We start from the raw sequence: 11,789 nt of genomic DNA, 5'->3' as shown, positions 1-11,789 counted from the left end.
CCCATCACACATAGTTATTGCTCAAAACCCTTGCTTATGAATTGTTTGAAAATATACTTGTGAATAGTTCAGATTTATGACAGGTTTACCGTAAAGAGGAGGTAAACCCTGATGGGATTTACTTCCTCTTTTGTTACCTGCAAAGTAAAAGCATAATGGGCTAGTATGCATCGCATACTAGCCTATTATGTGGCACTTACCTTCAAACGAAGCCCGCAATGTCCCCGATGTCCCTGCTGGTGGCCATCTTTACCTCTCTTTCTTCCTGGGTCGTGGACTCTGGCTCTGTGACTGACCGGAGTCCTTTGACGTCACTCCCGCACATGCGCGTGGGAGCCGACGATCATGGCACAGGCCCTTTAGAGCGTGCCCTTTCTTCAGTGCGCATGCGCTTATGACGTTGGCACAAGTGTATATGGTAAATATCTCCTAAACCGTGCAGGTTTAGGAGATATTTCCAGTACCTACAGGTAAGCCTTAATATAGGCTTACCTGTAGGAAAAAGTGGCATGTAAGGGTTTACAACCACTTTAAAATAAAACCAGGAACAAAAATTTAATATAATTCAGCTAACCTGTCAGATGCGGAGGTTGCATTTGTTTTTTATTTGCAGACTTTTTTTCATTATTTTCATCTTTTTTAAGGGTGAATTCACCTGCTGGAGCGATTCGCCACTTCAGCAGCTCCTCATTGCCGGATAGGGGGCAGTGTGGTGCACGATTCAGGACATCACACTGCTCCCTTTTTGTTTTTTTACAAACTTTATTTGAAGTATACAAAACATGAACTTCAATAATGGCAATGTACCCCAGCACTAGGGATGGGCTGACTGTTTGAGTCGAACATGAGTTCGACTCAAACATCGGCTGTTCGATCGTTCGCCGAAGATCGAACATTATGGGTCGTTCGCGTCAAATTCGAGCGGTGCGTCACGGCCCATAATGCACTGCGTCATCGCTGGCTGATGATTGGCCGTTCGTTCGCCGAAGATCGAACATTATGGGTCGGTCGCGTCAAATTCGAGCGGTGCGTCACGGCCCATAATGCACTGCGTCATCGCTGGCTGATGATTGGCCAAGCATGCACTATGACCCGCATGCTTTGGCCAATCACAGCGCCGTAAGCAAACAGAGCCATAATTGGCCAAAGACAGGGCGCCTTTGGCCAATTATGGCTCAGGGGTTTAAGTACATGCCCCACACTATATAAGGCTGCCTGCGCATCAGCCCTGTGTAGTGTGTTGCTGGCATTATAGAGAGAGAGAGAGTGTGTCATTTCATTTACTGTGAGCAGGCAGTTTATTCAGTTAGCTAGATCTCACTGCAGACCATTCCTGCTATACTATTTCTAATCTACTTCAGGCAGGCAGTTAATCCAGTTTAGCTCGATCTCACTGCAGACTGTTCCTGCTGTACTATTTCTAATCTACTTCAGGCAGGCAGTTGATCCAGTTTAGCTAGATCTCAGTGCAGACCGTTCCTGCTGTACTATTTCTAATCTACATCAGGCAGGCAGTTGGTTCAGTTATCTGCAGTGTATTTAATATATATATATATATATATATATATATATATATATATATATATATACACACACAGTCAGACTGCTATACATTTATATATCCACTGCATCCAGTTTGGCTAGATCTCACTGCAGACCATTCCTGCTGTACTATTTCTAATCTACTTAAGGCAGGCAATTAATTCAGTTAGCTGCAGTGTATTTCATATATATATATATATATATATATATATATATATATATATATATATATACAGTCAGACTGCTATATATATATATCCACTGTATCCAGTTTAGCTAGCTCTCACTGCAGACCGTTCCTGCTGTACTGTTTCTATTTCTAATATTCTTCAGGCAGCCAGTTGATTCAGTTAGCTGCAGTGCATTTCATATATATATACAGGCTTGAATATATATAGTCTAGCCAAGCCTATACCTGACAGTAGGCCATTCCTGGAGTACGTGTTCAAAGACACTTTCAGGCAGGTGACTCAGTGAGGTGCAGTTCATAAAATATATATCCACTGCATTGTAGTCCAGCCAAGCCTATACCTGACAGTAGGCCATTCCTGGAGTACGTGTTCAAAGACACTTTCAGGCAGGTGACTCATTGAGCTGCAGTTCATTTAATATATATATATATATATATATATATATACAGGCTTGTATATATAGTCTAGCCAAACATATACCTGACAGTAGGCCATTCCTGGAGTGCGTGTTCAAAGACACTTTCAGGCAGGAGACTCAGTGATGTGCAGTTCATAAAATGTATATCCACTGCATTGTAGTCCAGCCAAGCCTATACCTGACAGTAGGCCATTCCTGGAGTACATGTTCAAAGACACTTTCAGGCAGGTGACTCATTGAGCTGCAGTTCATTTAATATACAGTGGGGATGGAAAGTATTCAGACTTCAGATTTCACTCTTTGTTATATTGCAGCCAATTGCTAAAATAATTAAAGTTCATTTTTTTTCTTCATTAATGTACATACAACACCCCATATTGACAGAAAAACACAGAATTGTTGTCATTTTTGCAGATTTATTAAAAAATGAAAACTGAAATATTACATGGTCCTAAGTATTCAGACCCCTTGCTCAGTGTTTAGTAGAGACACCCTTTTGATCTAATACAGCCATGAGTCTTTTTGGGAAAGATGCAACAAGTTTTTCATACCTGGATTTGGGGATCCTCTGCCATTCCTATTTGCAGATCCTCTCCATTTCTGTCAGGTTGGATTGTAATCGTTGGTGGACAGCCATTTTTAAGCCTCTCCAGATATGCTCAGTTGGGTTTAAGTCAGGGCTCTGGCTGGGCCAGTCAAGAACTGTGAAGCCACTCCTTCGTTATTTTAGCTGTGTGCTTAGGGTCATTGTCTTGTTTGAAGGTAAATCTTCGGCCCAGTCTGAGGTCCTGAGCACTCTGGATAAGGTTTTCGTCCAGGATATCTCTATACTTGGCCGCATTCATCTTTCCCTCGATTGCAACCAGTCGTCCTGTCCCTGCAGCTGAAAAACACCCCCACAGCATGATGCTGCCACCACCACCATGCTTCACTGTTGGGACTGTATTGGACAGGTGATGAGCAGTACCTGGTTTTCTCCACACATACCGCTTAGAATTAAAGCGGTAGTAAACCGGCTGACTTTTTTTTTTCCCTACACCTGTAAGGGAAAAGGCATAATGAGCTAGTATGCACCGCATTTTTGGGGCTTTTCCTTTTAGTTTTTAATTTGCCTTTTGCTGTCTCTTTTTAAATAGCTTTTTTTTTTTTTTCTCTCTGGTTTCATCAGTCTATCAATTAAGGGGTGTGGTTAATTGCTCACAGGTGCCTATTTAACTGGTTGTAGGACTCAGTCTGAGCGTGATCAGTCTGAAGCTGTGGAGCTTGGTGTAAGTGGAGCTGGAATAAGTGGAAGTTAAAAACCAGAGTTAGAGTATACAAGTCTTGCTGTCTGTTTGCTGTTTGCTGTCTGTTTGCTGTTTGCTGTCTGTTTGCTGTCTGCTGTCTGTTGTTGCTGTCTGCTGTCTGCTGTTTGCTGTCTGTTTGCTGTTTGCTGTCTGTTTGCTGGGTTGCATTTTTGGGGCTTTTCCTTTTAGTTTTTAATTTGCCTTTTGCTGTCTCTTTTTAAATAGTTTTTTTTTTCTCTGGTTTCATCAGTCTATCAATTAAGGGGTGTGGTTAATTGCTCACAGGTGCCTATTTAACTGGTTGTAGGACTCAGTCTGAGCGTGCTCAGTCTGAAGCTGTGGAGCTTGGTGTAAGTGGAGCTGGAATAAGTGGGAGTTAAAAACCAGAGTTAGAGTATACAAGTCTTGTTGTCTGTTTGCTGTTTGCTGTCTGTTTGCTGTCTGCTGTGTGCTGTTTGCTGTCTGCTGTTTGCTGTCTGCTGTCTGCTGTTTGCTGTCTGTTTGCTGTTTGCTGTCTGTTTGCTGGGTTGCATTTTTGGGGCTTTTCCTTTTAGTTTTTAATTTGCCTTTTGCTGTCTCTTTTTAAATAGCTTTTTTTTTTTTTTTCCTCTCTGGTTTCATCAGTCTATCAATTAAGGGGTGTGGTTAATTGCTCACAGGTGCCTATTTAACTGGTTGTAGGACTCAGTCTGAGCGTGCTCAGTCTGAAGCTGTGGAGCTTGGTGTAAGTGGGAGTTAAAAACCAGAGTTTAAAACAGGAGGTTATAACAGGGGTCATAGTACCTGTGTAGTGTGAGTATCTGAGTGTTGTCTGAGTAGTGTGTGTGGATCGTTAGTACTTGTGTAGTGTGTACTGTATACTTGTGTATTGCAAGTGCACGTAGGTCTGTGAGTACCTGTGTATTGTCTTGTTGTGTACCTGTGTATTGTCGTGTACCTGTGTATTGTCTTGAGTATTAGTGCCAGGAAGCTAGCTGTTAGGTAATTTGGACAGGGTAAAATCCCCAAATCCTCACTAAATTTAATAGGTACGATGCCGATGCGGGTGTGGAGAGGCGACTCTTTGTACATCTTGCCGCATGTATGCGTTCCTTGATCATCCGATCGAGGGCGAATACTGCTGTGCAAAATGTAAGCACATTGTTTCCCTGGAAGCCCAGGTTCTGAATCTGGGGAAGCAACTGTCAGCACTGAGAAGTCCCTCCATACTAAAGGTGAGCCAGGAACGTACACGGCAGGTGCCGGCAGGGGCCAGCACAGAGGCGGCTGGAGACAAAGAGGTGCAAGCACTAGCAAAGAGTAGATGGGTGACAGTCAGGAGGGGTAGAGGGGGAAGTGCCAGAGAGGCCGATCCAGGACTGGAGCATCCCAATAAGTACGCTCCATTGAGTGACATTGGTGAAACCAGTCAGGGACCAGCACTGCTGGAGATGAGGGACTCTCCTAGCTGCCAGGGGAAGAACTCCACCAGTGAGAGTGGGGGGGCAGGAAAGGGAAAGGAAAGACAGATTCTGGTGAGAGGGCAATCTGTAACCAAGACCTGAAGCGCCGAACAGTATGTTGTCTACCGGGCGCTCGGGTTTGGCACCTCACGGATCTTGTGGACAGATTACTGGGAGGGGCTGGGGAAGACCCGGCTGTCATGGTGCACGTTGGCACCAATGACAAAGTCAGAGGCAGATGGAGTGTCCTAAAGAACGATTTTAGGGACTTAGGAGCTAAATTGAGGAAAAGGACCTCCAAGGTAGTGTTCTCAGGAATACTACCGGTACATCGAGCCACACCAGAAAGGCAGAGGGAGATTAGGGAAGTAAACAAGTGGCTGAAGAGCTGGTGTAGTAAGGAGGGATTTGGGTTCCTGGAGGACTGGGCCGACTTCTCAGTCGGTAACCGGTACTATAGAAGGGACGGACTGCACCTAAATGAGGAGGGTGCAGATCTGCTGGGAATGAAGATGGCCAAAAAGTTAGAGGGGTTTTTAAACTAGGCGATGGGGGGGGGAGGGTCTAGAGACAGTGATAGCCAGCACGGAAGATATTCCAGAGGGTAGTATTGGGGGCATTAGTGGTAGGTTAACCAAAGCACAAAAACACAAGGTGAGTATAGTAGCAAGTCCTAGTTGCAATCTTGAAACACCCAATACTAGGACAATATGCGACCGGTCTAAACTATGTGGCATGTTCACTAATGCCAGGAGCATGGCGGACAAGATGGGTGAACTAGAGATACTGTTGTACAAGGAGGATTTGGATTTTGTGGGAATTTCAGAGACCTGGTTCAACAGCTCTCATGATTGGCTGGCAAACATTCAAGGGTATACCCTATACCGCAAGGATAGAGAGGGTAAAAAAGGGGGAGGGGTATGCCTATATATCAAGAATAATGTACAAGTGAATGTGAGAGATGACATCACTGAGGGGGTTAGGGAGGAGGTGGAATCTTTATGGGTAGAGCTCCAAAGGGATGAAGCTAAGGGGAAAATAATACTGGGAGTATGCTATAGGCCCCCTAACCTGAGGGAGGAAGTGGAGACGGATCTCCTATCACAAATTGGATTAGCAGCAAGGATGGGAAGTGTTATCATAATGGGGGATTTTAATTATCCAGACATAGACTGGGCGGAGGGAACCGCGCATTCATTTAAGGCTCGCCAGTTCCTTAGTGTCTTGCAGGACAATTTTATGGGTCAGATGGTAGACGCACCAACTAGAAATATAACATTACTAGATCTACTGATTACCAACAATACAGACCTGATAACAGATGTGGAAATACGGGGCAATTTAGGTAACAGCGATCACAGGTCAATTAGTTTCAGTATAAATCACACAAATAGGAAACATGAAGGGAACACAAAGACACTGAATTTCAAAAGAGCCAACTTCACTAAACTACAAACCTTGCTAAAAGGCATAAATTGGGATAAAATATTAGGAACAAAGAATACGGAGGAGAGATGGGTTTGCTTTAAGAGCATATTAAATAAGGGCATTAGCCAATGTATCCCATTGGGTAATAAATTTAAAAGAGCGAACAAACATCCTGGATGGCTTAACTCCAATGTAAAAATGCAGATAAAAGCAAAGGAGAAGGCCTTCAAAAAATACAAGGTTGAGGGATCATCCTCAGCATTCAGAATTTATAAAGAATGCAATAAGAAATGTAAGGGTGCAATTAGGATGGCTAAGATAGAACATGAAAGACACATAGCGGAGGAGAGCAAAAAAAATCCCAAGAAATTCTTTAAGTATGTAAACAGTAAAAAAGGGAGGACAGACCATATTGGCCCCATAAAGAATGAGGAAGGACATCTGGTTACAAAGGATGGGGAGATGGCAAAGGTATTGAATTTATTCTTCTCCTCAGTCTTCACGAGTGAATCGCAGGGCTTCAGTAACCAAAACTGCAGTGTTTATCCTCATGACACAACACAGGAAGCACCTACATGGTTAACAGAGGACGGAATTAAAATTAGACTTGAGAAACTTAACATTAATAAATCACCGGGACCAGATGGCTTGCATCCGAGGGTACTTAGGGAACTCAGTCAGGTGATTGCCAGACTGTTGTTCCTAATTTTTACAGACAGTCTATTGACTGGAATGGTACCAGCTGATTGGAGAAAAGCCAATGTAGCACCAATATTTAAAAAGGGCCCAAAAAACATCCCTGGGAATTACAGACCAGTTAGCCTAACATCAATAGTATGTAAACTCTTGGAGGGGATGATAAGGGACTATATACAAGATTTTAGTAATAAGAATGATATCATTAGCAGTAATCAGCATGGATTCATGAAGAATCGTTCTTGCCAAACCAATCTATTAACCTTCTATGAGGAGGTGAGTTGCCATCTAGATAAAGGAAGGCCCGTAGACGTGGTGTATCTGGATTTTGCAAAAGCATTTGACACAGTTCCCCATAAACGTTTACTGTACAAAATAAGGTGCGTTGGCATGGACCATAGGGTGAGTACATGGATTGAAAACTGGCTACAAGGGCGTGTTCAGAGGGTGGTGATAAATGGGGAGTACTCAGAATGGTCAGGGGTGGGTAGTGGGGTTCCCCAGGGTTCTGTGCTGGGACCAGTCCTATTTAATTTGTTCATAAACGACCTGGAGGATGGGATAAACAGTTCAATCTCTGTATTTGCAGACGATACTAAGCTAAGCAGGGCAATAACTTCTCCGCAGGATGTGGAAATCTTGCAAAAAGACCTGAACAAATTAATGGGGTGGGCGACTACATGGCAAATGAGGTTCAATGTAGAAAAATGTAAAATAATGCATTTGGGTGGCAAAAATATGAATGCAATCTATACACTGGGGGGAGAACCTCTGGGGGAATCTAGGATGGAAAAGGACCTGGGGGTCCTAGTAGATGATAGGCTCAGCAATGGCATGCAATGCCAAGCTGCTGCTAATAAAGCAAACAGAATATTGGCATGCATTAAAAGGGGGATCAACTGCAGAGATAAAACGATAATTCTCCCGCTCTACAAGACTCTGGTCCGGCCGCACCTGGAGTATGCTGTCCAGTTCTGGGCACCAGTCCTCAGGAGGGACGTACTGGAAATGGAGCGAGTACAAAGAAGGGCAACAAAGCTAATAAAGGGTCTGGAGGATCTTAGTTATGAGGAAAGGTTGCGAGCACTGAACTTATTCTCTCTGGAGAAGAGACGCTTGAGAGGGGATATGGTTTCAATTTACAAATACTGTACTGGTGACCCCACAATAGGGATAAAACTTTTTCGCAGAAGAGAGTTTAATAAGACTCGTGGCCACTCATTACAATTAGAAGAAAAGAGGTTTAACCTTAAACTACGTAGAGGATTCTTTACTGTAAGAGCGGCAAGGATGTGGAATTCCCTTCCACAGGCGGTGGTCTCAGCAGGGAGCATTGATAGCTTCAAGAAACTATTAGATAATCACCTGAATGACCGCAATATACAGGGATATGTAATGTAATACTGACACATAATCACACACATAGGTTGGACTTGATGGACTTGTGTCTTTTTTCAACCTCACCTACTATGTAACTATGTAACTTTGTGATATTTCAGTATTTCTTTTTTAATAAATCTGCAAAAATGTCAACAATGCTATGTTTTTCTGTCAATATGGGGTGCTGTGTGTACATTAATGAGGAAAAAAATGAACTTAAATGATTTTAGCAAATGACTGCAATATAACAATGAGTGAAAAATTTAAGGGGGTCTGAATACTTTCCATCCCCACTGTATATATATACAGGCTTGTATATATAGTCTAGCCAAGCCTATACCTGACAGTAGGCCATTCCTGGAGTGCATGTTCAAAGACACTTTCAGGCAGGTGAATCAGTGAGGTGCAGTTCATAAAATATATATCCACTGCATTGTAGTCCAGCCAAGCCTATACCTGACAGTAGGCCATTCCTGGAGTACGTGTTCAAAGACACTTTCAGGCAGGTGACTCATTGAGCTGCAGTTCATTTAATATATATATATATATATATATATATATATATATATATATATATATATATGTATATATATATATATATATTTATATACAGGCTTGTATATATAGTCTAGCCAAGCCTATACCTGACAGTAGGCCATTCCTGGAGTACCTGTTCAAAGACACTTTCAGGCAGGTGACTCAGTGAGCTGCAGTTCATTTAATATATATATATACAGGCTTGTATATATATATATATATATATATATATATAGTCTAGCCAAGCCTATACCTGACTGTAGGCCATTCCTGGAGTGCATGCTCAAAGACACTTTCAGGCAGGTGACTCAGTGAGCTGAAGTTAATTTAATATAGATATATACAGGCTTGTATATATATATATATATATATATAGTCTAGCCAAGCCTATACCTGACTGTAGGCCATTCCTGGTGTACTGTTTTTAGTAAACTTCAGGCGTTGTTTTGCTAATCTAATTGTACAGTATGTCTGGAAGGCCACCAAGGAGAGGCAGATGCTCACAGGCCTCTAAAAGAGGGCAAGCAGGCTCTGTGTCTAAAGGCAACAGTGCTGGTCGTGGACATGGTGCATCCTCAGCATGTGGCCGTGGGGCACACTTGTCTTTTTTTTCGGCAGCTGGCCATGTTGAGCCACAACATGCAGAAGAGTTGGTACAGTGGATGACCAAGCCGTCCTCATGCTCCTCATGCTCTGTCACCCAGGCTCAGGGTACTTTGTCTGCCAATGCAGCTGCCAAAGTCGCCTCTTCCATCAGCTCAATGTCATCAGTCACTCCTTCCCTAGCCCCACCATCATGCCCTGAGGAGTCCCCTGAACTATTCGACCAAAGTGTAGGGTACATGCTGCTGGAGGACGCGCAGCGTTTTGAAGGCTCTGATGATGGTACCCAGGTTGAGGATGAAGGCAGTAACATGAGCCCAGACAGGGGGTGCCCAAGAAGGACAAGAGACTGGCAGTCATGTTCCCCCCGCTGCAGCATACTGCCAGGTTTGCTCCAGTGGTGAGGAGGGAGGGGATGATGAGGTCACTGACTCTACGTGGGTGCCAGATAGAAGAGAGGAGGAGAAGGAGGAGGAGGAGGCACATCTCCAACGAGGTAGGATGCCCTCCAGGGGCCAGCTTAAGGGCAGGCAACCGACTGCTGCTGGAGCATGCGCAGCGTTTTGAAGGCTCTGATGATGGTACCCAGGTTGAGGATGAAGGCAGTAACATGAGCCCAGAGAAATGGGGTGCCCAAGAAGGACAAGAAACTGGCAGTCATGTTTCCCCAGCTGCAGCATACTGCCAGGTTTGCTCCAGTGGCGAGTAGGGAGGGGATGATGAGATCACTGACTCTACATGGGTGCCAGATAGAAGAGAGGAGGAGGAGAAGGAGGCACATCTCCAACGAGGCAGGATGCCCTCCAGGGGCTAGTTTAAGGGCAGGCAACCGACTGCATCACACCGCAGAGCTCTGGATGCGCAGGTCGCTGCTGACTCTGCGCCTTTTTCCAAATGTTCTTTGGTGTGGGCCTTTTTTGAGACATGTGCAGCAGATCGCACCGTTGCTGTTCGCAACATATGTCTGAAGCGTATCAAGCATGGCCAAAACAGCAGCCGCTTGGGCACCACATGCTTGACCAGACATATGTCGAGTTCCCATGCAGTCAAATGGCAACAGTACTTAAAAGACCCACACCAAAGAACAAGGAGGACCTTTCCTTGCTCCTCATCAGATGGGATCTCCAACCCCACTATAACTTCAGTCCTCTCAGAGACCTGCACTGAGAGGAATGAAGGTGAAGAATTAGGCGTCCCAAGCACTTGCAGGCAATCTGCTAGCGGTACACCAACATCCGATTGTAGCAGGCAAATTTCCCTACCTTAGTTGCTAAACCGGCTAAAGAAATTCGGTCCCAACCATCCACATGCTCAGCAGCTGAATGCTAGTTTGGCTAAATTGCTAGCACTCCAACTGCTGCCTTTTCATCTGGTAGACTCTGCCCCCTTTTGAGAATTTGTGGAATGTGCGGTACCTCAGTGGCAGGCTCCCAAACGCTAATTTTTTTCTAGGAAGTCTATTCCGGCTCTCTCCCGACATGTGGAAGGCAATGACTTGGCCTCGTTGGACAGGGCGGTCAGCGGTAAGGTGCATATTACCGCTGACTCATGGTCCAGCAGGCATGGACAGGGACGTTACCTTTCTTTCACATCGCACTGGGTAAACTTGCTGGCAGCTGGAAAGGATGCAGGACAGGGTGCAGTATTGTTGGAGCTTGTTCTGCCACCACGCCTCCAAAATGCTGGTAGTGGTGATTCTGCCACACCTCTCTCCTCCACCCCCTCCTCCACCCCCTCTTCTTCTTCTTCCTCTATGGCCTCTTCCTGTGCAGATTTGTGCTCCGTAGGCATTCTAGGGGCTACGCAAACACTCAGGCAAAAAGATGCCATGTGGTGCTTGAGTTGGTCTGCTTAGGGGACAGGAGCCACACTGGGGCAGAGATTCTGGCAGCTCTGCAGGGGCAGGCTCAGAGGTGGTTGACGCCACTCCAGCTTCAGCCAGGAATGGTGGTTTGTGACAATGGCACCAACCTTCTCTCTGCCCTCCGACAGGGACACTTCACCCATGTTCCCTGTTTGGCTCACAGCCTTAATTTAGTGGTGCAGCGGTTCTTGTGCAGGTACCCAGGCTTACAGGATCTCCTGAGGCAGGCCAGGAAAGTCTGTAGGCATTTCATATAATGCCAGTGCTTGGCTGGCTGACCTCCAAAAGGAATGCAACCTGCCCAAGAACCGCCTCATCTGTGACATGCCCACCAGGTGGAACTCAACTTTGGCAATGCTGCAGTGGCTGCACATGCAGCACAGGGTCAGGGGAGCTTGTTTT

Source organism: Aquarana catesbeiana, linkage group LG03 (assembly GCF_042186555.1).
Source record: "Aquarana catesbeiana isolate 2022-GZ linkage group LG03, ASM4218655v1, whole genome shotgun sequence".
Lineage (NCBI taxonomy): Eukaryota > Metazoa > Chordata > Amphibia > Anura > Ranidae > Aquarana > Aquarana catesbeiana.
The sequence above is the reverse complement of the archived record's forward strand: the minus strand, read 5'-3'. Positions refer to the sequence as shown.